This window comes from Mastigoproctus giganteus, chromosome 6 (assembly GCF_048544385.1).
Source record: "Mastigoproctus giganteus isolate SK-2022 chromosome 6, ASM4854438v1, whole genome shotgun sequence".
Classification (NCBI taxonomy): domain Eukaryota; kingdom Metazoa; phylum Arthropoda; class Arachnida; order Uropygi; family Thelyphonidae; genus Mastigoproctus; species Mastigoproctus giganteus.
Genome location: NC_143580.1, coordinates 112,565,524 through 112,581,135, shown reverse-complemented (window position 1 = coordinate 112,581,135; position 15,612 = coordinate 112,565,524). Strand labels below are relative to the sequence as shown.

At 37.7% G+C, this 15,612-nt stretch overlaps 1 protein-coding gene across 1 annotated transcript in view; it reads left to right on the top strand.

Annotated features, from left to right (window-relative positions):
* The window catches only part of LOC150084515 (cyclic AMP-responsive element-binding protein 3-like protein 2), a 91,786-nt gene extending 77,428 nt beyond the window's left edge, over positions 1-14,358 (top strand). The window contains exon 6 of the mRNA XM_090375267.1: positions 14,272-14,358. The gene's annotated coding sequence lies outside the window, so the exon portion shown is untranslated. The remainder of the gene's footprint in view (positions 1-14,271) is intronic.
* The last annotated feature ends 1,254 nt before the right edge of the window (positions 14,359-15,612 follow it).

Genomic DNA, 15,612 nt, shown 5'->3' with positions numbered 1-15,612 from the left:
CCTGTAGTTCATTGATAGTACGGCTATCTGCTTTTATAATCTTCCACAAATCCTTCTTGCCCGACACCATCTTTGATTCTGGATTTCATTTCTTCAAATGCAAGACCGTACATTTAGTAGGGTTAAACTTCAGTTACCATTTTACAGGCTATATCTGTAACCCATCTAAGCCATTATTACAAAGCAGCATAACCATCTGCAAACTTTGACAGCTTTCCCTGTATACCCACTCAATATCATTGAAGAAAGATACAGGTATCCCAACACTGACCCCTGAAGAATGCCCATTTATTACTGCCCTTTGTCTCATTTCTCTTGGCAGCCCTGATCCATCTGAGGATTTCCTAGTAATCTCAGCACACTCCAATTTGTATAGTAGCTTCTCACAGGAGACTAAATCAAAAGTTTTGCTAAAGTCTAGAAATACAATATCAAAATTGTTTTCTGCATCAATGTTTGTTAGCTTTATGATTTCATAGTAATTAACCACAAGACTTCCCTTTTTTTTTTCTTCTTTTTTTTTTTACTACCCTTACCATTCATCGTAACTGCTTAAGTAAGTTTTGTTGCTCAATACAAATTTCAGTGTCCCATGCATGTTATTTGGGGTCTCTCACAAATGATCTCAGGAAGAGTGCAAGTGTAACCTTGATGCATACAACTGATTAAGTTTCCAGAGGGTCCAGTACCTTTCCTCCAATTTCAGCAGTTTCTCTGACGCCTTGATACTGACTCTTAACTTCAGCCAAAGACTCTGCACCTGCTCAGTTTAGGGCAGGCCAAGCTCTCAAAAAAGTCCCCTTGTTGGTTTTGGAGCCTCCTTACCTGAGTGAATCAACAATATTCTCATCAGTCCCTTCATGTCTGGGCAGAATTGCTGGCACATGAACATTTTAACCCAACGAGTAATATTTTTTTAGTGTTATTCATTTAATTTTCCTACAAATTGTATCAGAAAGAAGTTACTATAAGGAATGGGCAGGGACAAAAAATATAATAGTGAAAAATTATGCCTCCCAAGATAACCAAATGGCAAGAGTGGCCTTTTGAGATTTTCAACATGTGGTCAGTATCTGTACAAGTAATAATCAGTAATTATTACTTGTACAGATACTGACAAGTAATAATAATCAGTAATTACTTTTCTTTACAGCATATTGAAACAGAACAAATTACACACACAGACCAGCATCTATGGGTGTATATTTTCTGTGTATGTCAACAGCCTGGTTTATTTGTTTTATCAGATGATAAACCTAATTTAGCTCACAGGGAAAAATCTCCACTTGCAAATAAGACAAGCTAACTGTAGTCCCAAGTAAAAAGAGGCTACAATTAAGTAATTTAACTTTAAATAATTTCTCCATTCACAGGATTTATGGAAAAATTGGGAAAAAAAATTGTAAGACCAATTTATCCAACATGGAACAGTTAGCATTAGTTGAGGCATATGATGCAAGAAAGCAAGCTTATATAGCATCAGCTAAAAAAAAAAAAAAAAAAAAAAACCTTTCCCATTTCACACATCTGGTCACTCCAAATGTTTGTCTAGTTCAGCCTTAAATTTATTTAAGCTATCAACTTTCACAACAACAGATGGAAGTCTGTTCCACTAATCAGCTACCCTCTGGCTAAAGGCAAACTTCTGCACATCTGTGTCCCCTCAGGTTTTTAATCTGAGCAAAGCAGAAATATCTCATCAGCATTGAGCCTGCTGAAACCATTCAAGGCCTTATACACCTAAATTAGATCACCTCGCAGGCACCTAGTCTCCAGATGCTGCAACTTGCAAAACTTATGCCTCTCCTGGTAAGAGAAGTCCTTTGATCCTCTCACCAATCTTGTTGCCCTTCTCTGTACTCATTCTAGTAACTGTACATCCTTCCTAAAATGAGGCCTCCAGATGAGTATGCAGTACTCAAGGTGTAGCCTAACCATTGTCTTATATAAAGGTATAATCACCTCCTTATCTCTGCTAGCAAAATTCCTATATATTATTGACAAAACTCCATGACCTGCTCTGGCAGCCTGCCTGCACTGCTCAGAGAACTTCATATCTGACTGCATTATTACTCCCAGGTCTTTTTCATTCTCTGCCTCCCTGAGTGTAGTACCACACAGTTGGTACATTTCTCTTGGGTTACTGCTACCCATATGCAGTACTTTGCATTTGTCAATGTTAAACTTCAGTTGCCACTTCTCAGCCCATCTGCCTAACTTTTCTAGATTCTGTTGCAGTAGCATACATGTCTTTACTGTCATTAACAACCCTGCCAACGTTTGTATCATCTGAAAACTTGGACATTAAGCCTGATTTACCTTCATCGATATCATTGATAAATACACAAAATAATAATGGGCCCAACACCGAACCCTAGAGGACTTCACTAATAACATTAGTCCCCAGCTGGTGAGTATGGACTTGGCACACTCAGGGTCCTGAGCTGGATATCATCATTCTTCTCTTTCTTGGTGATTCCCTTCTACTTCTGACTCTCTCTCAGGATAACTCAGAATTTTTTTTTGGCTAGTGCAGCATAAGCCTCAGGCTTCCTTGCACCATATGGCTAATAATAATAATAGAGTAGTGTCCATTTATTATGACTCTCTGCCGTCTTCCTCTCAACCATCCCTTTATCCATTGCAGCAACTTGCCCTTAATGCCATACCACACCACATTGTGAAAAAATATCTCAATATTAAAAAATTTAGTTTTAATATTGAGAGCATCCCTGTCCCTTGAAAGAATATACTCGAGAAAGTTCCTGCAGTTTTGATGTACGAATGTTCACAAGTATTGTTTACATGAAGTGAGTTATTACAAAAAATTAGACTTCTATGGAATATTTTTTTTGGAAAATAATAGAGTTGATAGTCAGATAAGTAATGTCAGATCATCTTGATAAGATTGGAGCTTTAAGGCAGTCGCACATGGATTTGTTAAATGGAGTTTATACCTAATTAGATAATATGAGATTATTGCAATGGAAGTCACTACTGTGGATAAACAGAATGTCAAATAATCAGAATCAAGCTAGTTATAAATAGCCAATGCTCTTCTTCATGGACTTAATTTTATAAATCTGTATGTACCCACAGGGGCTTAGAGGGGAACAGGCATTCTTTGTGTTATCAGACACTCAGTCTAAAACACTGATAGATCCAATTTCTTTCTATTTTAGAAGATTTAGCAGTCTGGTTGGCCTGCCTCCCTAAAATCCATTCACGCACACCTTCTCATTGGTAAGCCCTGTTACATCACTTTGTTGGCACTGAATGTGTAGAGTGGTTCTCTTCAAGATGCCTGGTCAACTTGGAGAAAAAGATCAAACCCTCCAGCACCTTATGACAACATGATGAAACAAATGGCCCTCATATGTTTCATCATGTTGTGTCATCACACATTCAGTGCCAACAAAGTGATGTAACAGGGCTTACCAATGAGAAGGTGTGCATGAGTGGATTTTAGGGAGGCAGTGACTTTCACTCTCCCCCTTATGGCAGCAAGGATCTCAGTGGAAGCAGAGGGTGCTAAGAATCTCTGTTTACAACCAGGCTACCATGCATGGAAACTGAACTTGACCTGTTACAATGTAAGATTGCTCATCGGTGAAGAGAGGATATTAGAACTGGAAAATGAATTAGAAAATGTGAATTGGAATATCATTGGCTTGGCTGAAACAAGAAGAAGAAATGAATCACTTATAAGTTTATCAAGTGGAAATCTGCTGAAAATCAATGGAAAGAGTGAAGGTGGAGTTGGCTTTTTGGTCCATAAAGATATAAAAAACATTTTGGAATTACATCAAGGATGTCAAGGTTACTACTCAGGACTTCTAAGAGGTACAACTAAAGGTTATAATGATATATGTACCAACATCGAGCCATGATAATGATGAAGGGGTTGAAGAAATGTACATTGAAATTGAGAGACTTCCTCATTATGGGGGACTTCAATGCGAGGGTTGCAAAGAGACAAAACAGCTCAGAAAAGGAAACTATAGGAAACTTGGAATTGGTGAAAGAAGTGAAATACTTGTGGAATTTGCCGGATCTCAAGGATTGTCAGTAATGAACACTTTTTTTCAAGAAAAGGGTGAATAGAAAGTGGATATGGAAAAGCGTAAATGGATTAACAACTAATGAAATTGACTTCACTGAAATTGCCACTAACAGGTATATTGTGGACGATTTTACCATTCTGAACAAGGTAAATGTTGGAAGCAATCACAGAATGGAAAGATGCACGCTTGATATAGACATAAGAAAAGAAAGGAAAAAACTGACTTGAGTAAATAATACAAAGGTCTTTGAGATAACAGAAGAGGAGAAAAAGCAGTATGTACCAGAACTTAAGAAGAAGTTTGAGCTTCTGCAGAAATTTCAGGACCAAGATATCAACGAGGAATACAACAACTTTCTGAAAGTGATAAAGCCCGAGAAACCTGTAGGTAAAAATAAATCCAAAGAAGAAAAAATTAGTCAAGAAACACTTATCGTGACGAACCAAAGATGATAATTGAAGAGCAAGATAAACAATGACAATCACAAAATTGAGTATGCTGAGTTAAGAAAAGCAATTATAAAGAGACTCAGAGGAGAGAGGACATAAGATTTAACACAAGAAAAGTAGAACAAACATTAAATTGGCAGAGCAGCAATATGGAAGAACAAATAATACTGAATCTGAAGAATAGTGATGATATACTTATAAATAGCAGAGAAGGCATAATTCAAGCAGCAGAAGACTACTATAAAAAATTATATAAGGAGCAAGGGAATGATGCCAGTAATGGGGAAGATGGATCACAAATTAGCAACACATGCAACATACCCGATATCCTTCCCGATGAGGTAGAGCACTCATTGAAGAAAATGAAGAATCAGAAAGCCCCAAGTGAAGATGAAGTTACTGTAGAGTTATTAAACTTAGGAGGAAGAGGTATGACACAAACTGGCAAATCTCTTCACAAAATACATTAGGAAAGACGTGATGCCTAAGGAGTGGAATAATGCAATCCTAATTTTGCTGCATAAGAAAGGAGATAAATCAGAAATTGGAAATAATAGACCAACTAGCTTGTTATCTCACATCTACAAGTTGTTCTCAAGAGTCATTACTGACAGATTAGAAAGAATATGTGATGAGAATCAACTGAAAGAGCAAGCTAGCTTTAGGATAGGATTCTCAACTATGGATCACCCTCACATAATATCACAGCTAATGGAGAAAGAAAATGAATATAAAACACCATTATGCCTAGCATTTGTGGATTATGAAAAGGCATTTAACTCCATACAGCATAAGACAATGTTTCGGGCACTGGAAAGACAAGCTGTAGACACCCCATACATTATGATTTTGAATAAAATATATGAGAATGCTACCTCCTTTATTAGACTAGACAAAGACAGAAGCAAATTTAAAGTTGACAAAAGAGTTTAACAAGGGAGACAATATCTCCAAAGTTGTTTACTGCTGCCCTTGAGGAAGCTTTTAGAAGATTGGGCTAATAGCAGAAAGGAGTAAATGTGAATGGAGAGTACCTAGTTGTTGGTGACTCTATTGTCAGGGAAACCGGGAACATGCTTTGTAAAAAGCATAGGTGGAACAGGACCAGGGTATGTCTGCCGGGGGCAAAGGTTTATGACGTTGTAGAGTGGATACAATCTTTTAAGGGCACAAAAGGTGATATAGTTGTAAACGTTGGCACTAATGATATTATTATTTTTTTTATTTTTTATGTGAACCCCAAACACGAGAGGTATTAGAACCTATAGTACTTAGTACCGTGCTTGGGTGGAAGGTTGAGAGGACAAAAGAAGATATTTGTTGACATTGGACTTTAACTTCTGTAGATTGTAATTTTTCAGGAAATACATATGAAGGAAGGTTGTTCCAGAAAACGGCAGTGGAATGAATAAATGAGGAAGATGAAAAGTTGGTTCTGTGGGTTTGAAGTTGGACAGTAAATGGATGTTGGCTGGTGGCGGCACGTATTCGGACTGTTTTGAAAGAGAGAGTGGGAATTATAGAAGCCAATTCAGAAGAACAGTGCCCATGGAAGTATCTGTAGGAGAGGCATGCAGCAGAAACAGTACATCTAGAGAAAGCGAGTGGAGAGACTCTGTTAGAGATGAATCATTAATTAACCTAACTTCCCTCTTCTGAATGGAATCAAGAAGCCTGAGAGAGGTTTTGGGGGCACCACCCCAGATGTGGGAACAATATTCCATGGCAGGGCGGATTTGCGATTTATACAGAGTGAGCAGCTGTTTGGAAGAAAAGTAACGCCGAGAGCGAAAGAGAAAACCAAGTTTTTTAGATGCAGAGGAAGCAATATTTGTAATGTGCTTGTGCCAAGAGAGAGATTAGAAGTCAGGGTAATCCCCAAAAGAGATATATCATTTTGCCTGGAAATCGGAGTGTCACTAAAGATAAGCATAGGAGCAGAAGAAGAATTCTTTTTGCGAGATATAAGACAAGACGTTTAGAAGGGTTGAAATCAACTAATTTGTCTTTGCCCCACTGGAGAATTACCTGAAGATCGGCATTTAAGGAATTGGTAGCAGATTTTCGAGAAGTTGAAGCTGATTAAGCAAGACAAGGTTTCTCAAAATGGAAGGTGGAATGCAATGTGCCATCATCGGCAAAACTATGGATAGGATTTCCAGTCAATGGAAGAAGGTCATTAATATACAAGAGGAAAAGAGTGGGGGAAAGAACTGAACCTTGGGGGACACCGGCATTAGTGGAGAAGTTAGAAGACAGAGAGCCATCTACCACCCTCAGTGAGCGATCAGAGAGAAAACTGGATAACCAATTACTAAAAACAGTTGGCAAACCATAAGATGGAAGCTTGTTTAGAAGACCTTTATGCCAAACACGATCAAAAGCCTTTCAGATGTCAAGATCAACTACTTCTGTTTCACCGAACCTTTCCACTGAATTAGTCCATAAATGGGTAACATAAGCCAGAATATCACCAGTGGATCGACACTGATGGAATCCATACTGGCGATCGTTGATTAGACGGAAGGTTTCTAGGTAGTTTAAGAGTTGGCGGTTACTTGATTTCTCCATTACTTTAGAAAGAGTAGAAGTAATTGCAATGGGATGATAATTGGACGGGAGGGATTTGTCACCCTTTTTAGGAACTGGCTGGATATGAGCAAATTTCCAAGCAGAAGGAAAAACAGCTTTGGAATAAAAAGTGAAAAAAGGCGGCAAAGAATAGGAGTAAGTTCAGGAGCACAGGTTTTGAGAACAAGTGGAGAAATACCATCAGGACCTGGTGCTTTCTTAGCATCAAGATTCTACAAAATCCTTCTGATATCCTTTTGATGGAAGACCACAGGAAGCATTGAATGGAGCGTGTTGGGAATGGTGGGAGGTGTTTTACCAAGTTCATTAATACATGAGCTGGAAGAAAAATGGGATGCTAGCAGGTTAGCTTTATCCTTGGCTGAAGTGACAACAGAACCATCTGGTTTGGACAGAGGTGGGAGCAGAGATGGACAAAAGTTTGAGGCCAATAGCTTTGGCAAGAGACCAGAATGCTCGGCTACCATTAGGGTAAGAAGCAAGTTTTCTACTCTTAGCCTGTTCAAACTCTAGTTTGGACTGATTAATAACTGCTTTACAATTGTTGCAAGCTTTGGTATAGGCAGAAAATGACACTGAAGAATTAGAAACAAGCCAATTACAATAAGAGTAGGAGACCGGCAGAATTACTTAAGTACAGGTCACTGTTGAAAAAAAGCCGTGAATTAGGGTTGAATTTGAAAGTGTCTCCAATTCTGCCCAGACACAATAGGAGGGAGTATATGATGAGAGCCTTGTCAATCAATTCGGCCCTGGAAAGATTGTGCAAGGCTCAAGGGGTAGAATTTTTTTCAGCCTGGTCTGTACTTGTTAACCGGAGAGACTGTTTCTACAGGGATGGGATACACTTAAATAGAAAGGGTGCAAGAATATTTGCTGATGCTATCGAGGCAGTGTTAGGTGGGTCAGAAAACTGCTAGCTTGGGTAGATACAAGGACTAATAGATTAACAGTAGCCACTAGCAGAGGTGAAAGTGATTCTTGCACTGCTTCTATTGGAATGAGCAGAAGCCTGGAAAACAAGATGTAGGATATTTCAGAGACTGCTGGGAGTCATTGCGGTACAAGTAAACACATGGGTTGTGTTAGGGTAGCTAAAAATAGGAACAAGTACATGTATACTTATGTGTACACCAATGCTAGCAGTTTGGTAAATAAATTTGATGAATTTGAGGTATTGTTCAAAGCATCAAAGCAGACATTGTTGGGATATCAGAGACGTAGTGTCACACAGATATAAGGAATGCAGAACTGGAATTTGGGGAGTCCAATGTGTACAGAAAGGATAGGAAGGGAGGAGGGATTATGTTATTAGTTAAGAAACACAAAATCCAAGGAAGGAAGCCAGTCGACATCGCTGGACAGTGCAGTGTCGAGCCAGTTTGGAGTAATATAACCATTGGGAAATTGACAGTAGTAGAGTGCTATAGGCCAAATGATTCTGATGAGTATAATAAGAAAATGTACAGGGAAATAGAGTGGGAGAGTAAATTAGAAAGTCTTATGATGGGGGATTTTAATTTCCCAGATATTGACTGGAATTTGTGGGTTGGTCACTCACACACTAGCAAGGCTTTTGTGAATTTATTGGATGATTGTTTTCTATATCAGCATGTTTGGGAGGCAACCACTAGGTGGCAGTGATCACAGTGTGCTCAAGTGGGATTTACTCAAAGAGTTATCTACGATCAGGGGTAAAGGAAGGGTTATTGCTTTCGAAAAAGTGACTACGATGGTCTGAGACAGTATTTAAATTCTATATAGTGGGACCAACTGATGATGTTACCGACAACAAATTCAAAATGGGAAGCATTCAAAGAACTTATCTTCGAAGCTACTAGGCTTTACATACCGACTAAGAAATATTGTTCAAGGTTTAGGCCAAAATGGATGTCAGATGAACTAATGAGGCATATGGCAGAGAAGAAAAATGCATGGGATACATATAAATTAACACGTGACACAGAAGCCTATGATAGATACAAGTTGATCTGTAACCAAGTTACAAAGGAGGTTAGGCAGGCAAAGGCAGATAATGAGAAATCTTTGGCAAGGGATGCAAAGAAAAATAGCAAAGAGTTCTTTACTTATGTAAACTCTAGAAGGAAGGGGATGAATCAGATTGGTCCACTTGATATCGACAGTTCAACTGTTAATGATCCTGCTCAGGTAGCTAACAAACTAAATGAATATTTTGCATCAACATTCACACATGAGGAGTTATTCAGGGAGGGGAATGCCAGAGGTGAATTAAACTCTGGCAGTGATCTAGATGATTTTGTAATAACTGAGAGGAAAATGGAGGAGAAATTGTTGAAGATAAACTTAAAAAGGCACCCAGGGTGAATGGGATCTATTCAGTTATATTAAAGGAGGCAGCAAAGGAAGTAAGCAAACCCTTAGCCATAATTATGAAAGCTTCCTTGGACTCAGGGGAGGTACCCTCAGACTGGAGATGTAAAAATGTGACCCCAATTCACAGAGGAGGATCAAAGGGTGACACAAGTAATTATACCTGTTAGTTTAAGTTCTGTTCCAGGCAAATTAATGGAGGCACTGGTTAAAGAAGCACTGCAGGATCATCTAGACAAGACTTCAGTTATAGCTCGGAAACAGCATGGTTTTGTTAAGGGAAAGTCTTGCCTGACCAATTTGATTGGATACCATGATGTGGTTACAAAGGAACTGGGTGCAGGGAATAACTTTGATATCATATATTTGGATTTTAGAAAGGCTTTTGATACTATTGCACATGGAAGATGGCTGCACAAATTGGAGCAGTGTGGCATTGGAGGCAAATTGCTGCTATGGATAAAGGGGTGGTTGAGGGGGAGAAGACAGAGAGTGGTAATCAATGGACACTGCTCATCGTGGACTAATGTTATTAGTGGAGTCCCTCAGGGTTCAGTGTTGGGCCCATTATTGTTTTCTGTATTTATAAATAATATTGATGATGGTATCAAGCTCAATGTTCAAGTTTGCAGGATATACAAAGGTTGGCAGGGTTGTTAAGGACACTATTGATGCTATGCTGCTGCTGTAGCAGGATCTGGAAAGGTTGAGCAGATGGGCTGAGAGGTGGCAAATGAAGTTTAACATTGACAAATATAAAGTACTACATATGGGAAAGCAACCACAGAGCAGCGTATCAACTCTGTGGTACTACACTGACAGTGGTAGAGAATGAAAAGGACCTGGGGGTAGTTGTGCAGGCAGATATGAAGTTCTCTGAGTAGTGCAGACAGGCTGCAAGAGTAGCCCATGGTGTCTTGTCAATGATATACAGGAATTTTTCTAGCAGGGATAAGGAGGTGATTATCCCCTTGTATAAGGCAATGGTCAGGCCACACTTTGAGTACTGTATACAGGTCTGGAGGCCTCATTTCAAGAAGGATGTAGAGCTGCTGGAACGAGTGCAGAGAAGGGCAACAAGATTAGTGAATGGAACAAAGGGTTGCTCTTATGAAGAAAGGCTTAAGTTTTGCAAATTTACAGTGTCTGGAGATTAGGCACTGGCGAGGTGATCTGATAGAGGTGTATAAAGCTTTGAATGGTTTGATCATGCTCAGTGCTGATGGGATTCTTCCTCTTGCTCAGAATAATCACCTGAGAGGGCATAAATTCAAATTAAGGAAAGACAGATGTAGGATAGATGTGCGGAAATTTGCCTTTAGCCAGCAGATAGTTGACTGGTGGAACAGACTTTCATCCCTTGTTGTGGAAGTTGATAGCCTAAATAAATTTAAGGCTCAGCTGGACAGGTATTTCGAACAAACGGAGGGGTGAAATGGAATTTTTTTTTTTTTTGTTTTTTTTTGGCTGATGCTGCATAAGCTTGCTTTCTTGCATCATATGCCTCTACTAATGCTAATGCTAAACCATTTACGATTTGCAGATGACATTGTGATCATAAGCCATGATCCCAACGAATTAGAGGAAAACCTTAATCAGTTAACCAGAGTTAGTAAGGATTTTGGACTAAAGATGAATATGGTAAAACAAAAAGTAATGATGGCTGGGGAGTGCTTTTTATCACCCCACAGGTTCACATCTGGTGAGTATGGGCATGGCACACCCAGGGTCCTTAGCTGGATATCATCATTCTTCTTTTTCTTGGTGATTCCCTTTTGTTTGTCTCTCTCTCTCTCTCTCTCTCAGGGTGGTTCAGGAATTTTTTTTTTTAGCTGGTGCAGCATAAGCCTCAGGTTTCCTTGCACCATATAGCTAATAATAATAACAATAATAATAATAATGAACAAGTATCCCACAGAAAGTGTAATAGTCATTGAAGGAGTAAAAATTGAAAAGGTGCATTTATATACTTATCTTGGAAGAGTCATTAGCTGTAACAATGATAAATGCCTGGTAGTTAAGAGAAGGATAAATTTCAGATGGATAGCATTCAGGAAATATAGTCACATACTGAGGAGTAATATCCCAGTTTGTCTAAAACGTAAAATAATGAACCAATGTATACTCCCACCATGATTTATGCAAGTGAAACTTAGGCACTTGCCAAAAGAATGGAAGAGAAGCTGAGAACTACACAGCAAAGAATGGAATGAATTATATTGGGAATCAGACTGTTAGATAAGAAGAGAAACTCATGGATTAGGCAGCAAACTCAAGTAAAGGACATTCTTATCAAAACTAAAGAACTGAAATGGACTTAGGCAGGACACATAGCTCGAAGACATCATGACAGACAGACTAGGAAAATAACAGAATGGTACTCAAGAGGAGCTAAAAGAAAACCTGGAAGATAACAATGGAGGTGGACAGATGAAATTGAAGAGTTTGTGGGTAGTAAATGGATAGCCATTGCACAAAACAGAAAGAACTGGAAAGTTGCTAGAGAAGCCTTTGTCCTGCAATGAATTGAAAATGGCAAATGATGATGATATACCAACTCTGTAACAGATCTGTAAAACCTATTCCCTTAAATTCAAATAAGTGGATTCTGGTTAATTGGGACACATTGGGACTAGTGCATTTTGACCCGATTAAGCAGCTGCTCCAATTATGCGAAGTTTCACATAAATAGTTATAAAGATAAAAATAAGGTAAACTACCATTTCACTGAGCAACAAATTATTTAAATAAATTTCAGAATAAATTAGAATTAAACATTTAATATTTAAATATTCTTCATGCAGAACTTTCCAATTTTGCTCATCGTCAATCTCAACATCATTAATGACCTGTCCAAGGATACATATGGTGTCCTTAAAGTCCTTTACCTAATCTTATTAAAGCAAAATGCACAACAAATTAGAGAAAAATATTTGATATTTAAAATTTTAATTTATATAACAAACATGCACGTAGTTGCCCTTCAACTTTTAATTTCTAATTGTTGTTGACAAAGGAATTTATGCAGTGTACCCTGCCGTGTTCTTTTAATTGACTGTGAGCGAACAAAATCAGCACAATCTAGTGCAGATAATGGACTGCCTTCATTGCCTTCTTGCATGAAGTATCATCGTAACATTTCAGTGAATTTCCTGGCATCCTGTGTAATCACTTGTTCAAGTTCAGATGTGTAAACTTCATCACTTTCCTTGCCTTCTGATTCCTCGTCTTGGTGTTTTGATAGAATGCTTTTAACTATTGCATCCTCACAACAAAGATTGTCATTGACAAATTTTATAAAATTAAAAAAAAAATTATCAAAAATCACAGCACTGAAAAATCTCTACACTTTTTAATTCGGCATTGGCTCAGTATTACTGATAACACAAGTGCACGCAACTGGTGCTAATTAGAGACTGTACACTCTGAGAAGGCAAAGAGAATGAGACGAGTTCATTTATGTACAACAACTAGAAGGGCTGGGGACAGGGGGTGTGTTGGTAAATTTTTAACAACCAGCTTGCCCTTTTTTCCCCCACCCCCTTTGGAAATTACGTGGTGGTTTCTCCCTTTGTGAGAATTACAACCCTCCCCCCAGAAGTATAAATGAATTCCATTACAGTACTGTATCAGTAAACTTGCTTAAATCTTCTCAGGGCAATGACTTATCAAGCTCACGACAATTCTAGAAATGGGAAATCTTTGACAGATGTCGAGCCTGGGAATGTTATTATCATAAGAAAAAATGGCCTGGCAAAATTAAATGGTTGTTTTGCTAGTGGAGATAATCGCTACACTGCCACTTAAAGAAGTGGGGGCAAGAAGCACAAAGGGTGCCAAAATAAGTGCACCCCGACTGAATTGTCTATGTCACCATCTTATCACTGAAATGCCCATAACCATTGTGGATTTGAAGTGCATGCCTCTTTGCAGTTTACAGCCATTGTCGATTTAATTAACAACTGGGTGCTGCAGTCTCCTGCCCCATTTAAACGACACGTTGTCCCTAGTTGTTTTCTCGATTAGGTTCTGTTCTTTAAGATTTGTCCCAAATAAACAGCTGCCCTGATTAACCAGTGGTCTAAATAACCGAAATCCACTGTACTAGCAGTCTTAGTTACAATTGGTTTTGATGGTCACAAGTAAATCCTTAAGTTAAGATTAATGCTTCAACCAATCACACATTCTGATATTAGGCCAAATAAATGCTCACAAGTTTAGAAGCATTGAAGGGGGGTGGTGTTTCATAGGATGTGCTGGTTCATTGAACAGGTAGGAATTTTCTTTTTTAATATCCACATTTTAGAATTTATCTCAATTTGAGTTACAGAAAAATACATACACAAGAATTCATTTCTTGTAACAATTAGTCTCGCATTATTTTACCATTTTGATATTATCAATTGATTTCCTTTTTTATTTTAAACTTGATTATGATCTCCAAAGTAGGTATTGAAACATAGTTGAGATAGAGCAGGACTGTACTAGTTGTTGTGATTATCTGTGGGACTAATTTCACTTTTGTTAGTTTTAACAACTAAATTATATGGGGAGGAGGTGTAGTTTGGTATCTAATCTAACAATTTCAGCTCACTAAAGTGGAGTTAAATGTTATGTATTACGTATTCATAGAATTAATTGCACATTCCCGCATGACTTTCTCATAATATTTGATATGAGTTCCCGCCTTCCAGAAATATATAAGTAGAATTTCTTCCTTATTGTATTAAAAATATTATTTTAAGTTTAGTTTTGATGATAGTTGAACTTATAGGAAAAAATCATAATTACATATTTTGCTTTCTTTTGTATAGGTACAGTAGATTAAAATATAGATCATTATCATGTAAGTGGAAATTCAAACACGTTGAAGCATATCCATACTAGAATGAAGAAGTACCAAGATTTTGGCATGAGACTTTATCAGTTTAGTCTTTCTTTACCTTAATTAAAACATGACTAGAAAAATAGAAACATATCCTGTATTTGGATAAAGCTGTAACTGTATGCTGCTGCCATGTTTTGTAAAATGCTGGATGATAGCTCTGTTGTCACTTATATATGCACCATATTCTAAATGTATGGCTCTGTTTTGTGATGTGTGATGAAGCTTTACTGTACAGTCACTTTTTATAATACTGCATGATTCTTGAATACACAAAATGTTGTATATAATTTGATAAAATTAATAGACTAATCATTTTTATGTAAACATGAAGGGTTTATTTTCTAAAACACTGTTTCATGGATAGTACTGTATACCTCTTTTGGTACAAATTCCTTATAAATTGTTTAGGAATTGTTTTTATTGTGGAATAATATCATATTTCTTTCTGCATAAGTTGTGATATACAGTGAAGCAATAAATGTAAGTGAGCACTTACACTTCCCCCCTCCATATCATAGACTTCAAACAGCATTTGCCATTTTACAGAACACCATAACCTTAATCTATTTATAAATAGATAGTAAAACTTTAAAAGTGCAAAATATAGTATTGGAGTCCCATCTCTATAAAAACAGTCTTGCCTGTTAACGTGCAGAAGCTGTGATGAAAAATTTTCTACCCCTATGAGCCTTACGCAGTCTCTCCAGAGCTGAATTGATTGATAAGGCTCTCATCACATACTACCTCCTTTTTTGTCTGGTAGAGATTTACAGAATTTTGCCAACATTGCCCCAGTATTTGTAAAGTAAACCCTCATATCTCCTACTTTTAATATCATTTGAACCAAAGTACAAAGAGTATCATCTCTTTGTCAATTTTAATACATATTTCAAGCTTATAAATTTTAATTGTTTAAATTAAATGTTAAATGTTAGTATTTTTACATTAGCACATAAAGAATCATATTCTGCCCTGATTCCGTTATCTTATCTATCACTATAGTCAAACTCACTGGTGTACAGTTATTCATCTCCACCTTAGCTCTGTTCTTATGAATGAGTAGAAAATTGCACTTTCCCACTTCAAAGGAATCAACCCAGAATCTACTGATGATCTCATTCTCAATGGTATAACCAGATATACCCTATCCGTCCTAAGAATCTTACCTTATCTCAGACTCAGCAGTTTTTCTGATGGGTGGTTCTCAGATATTATTATATCACTAGAGAAATCTGACTCTGCTTCACTGTTATCCTTCCCCCATTCC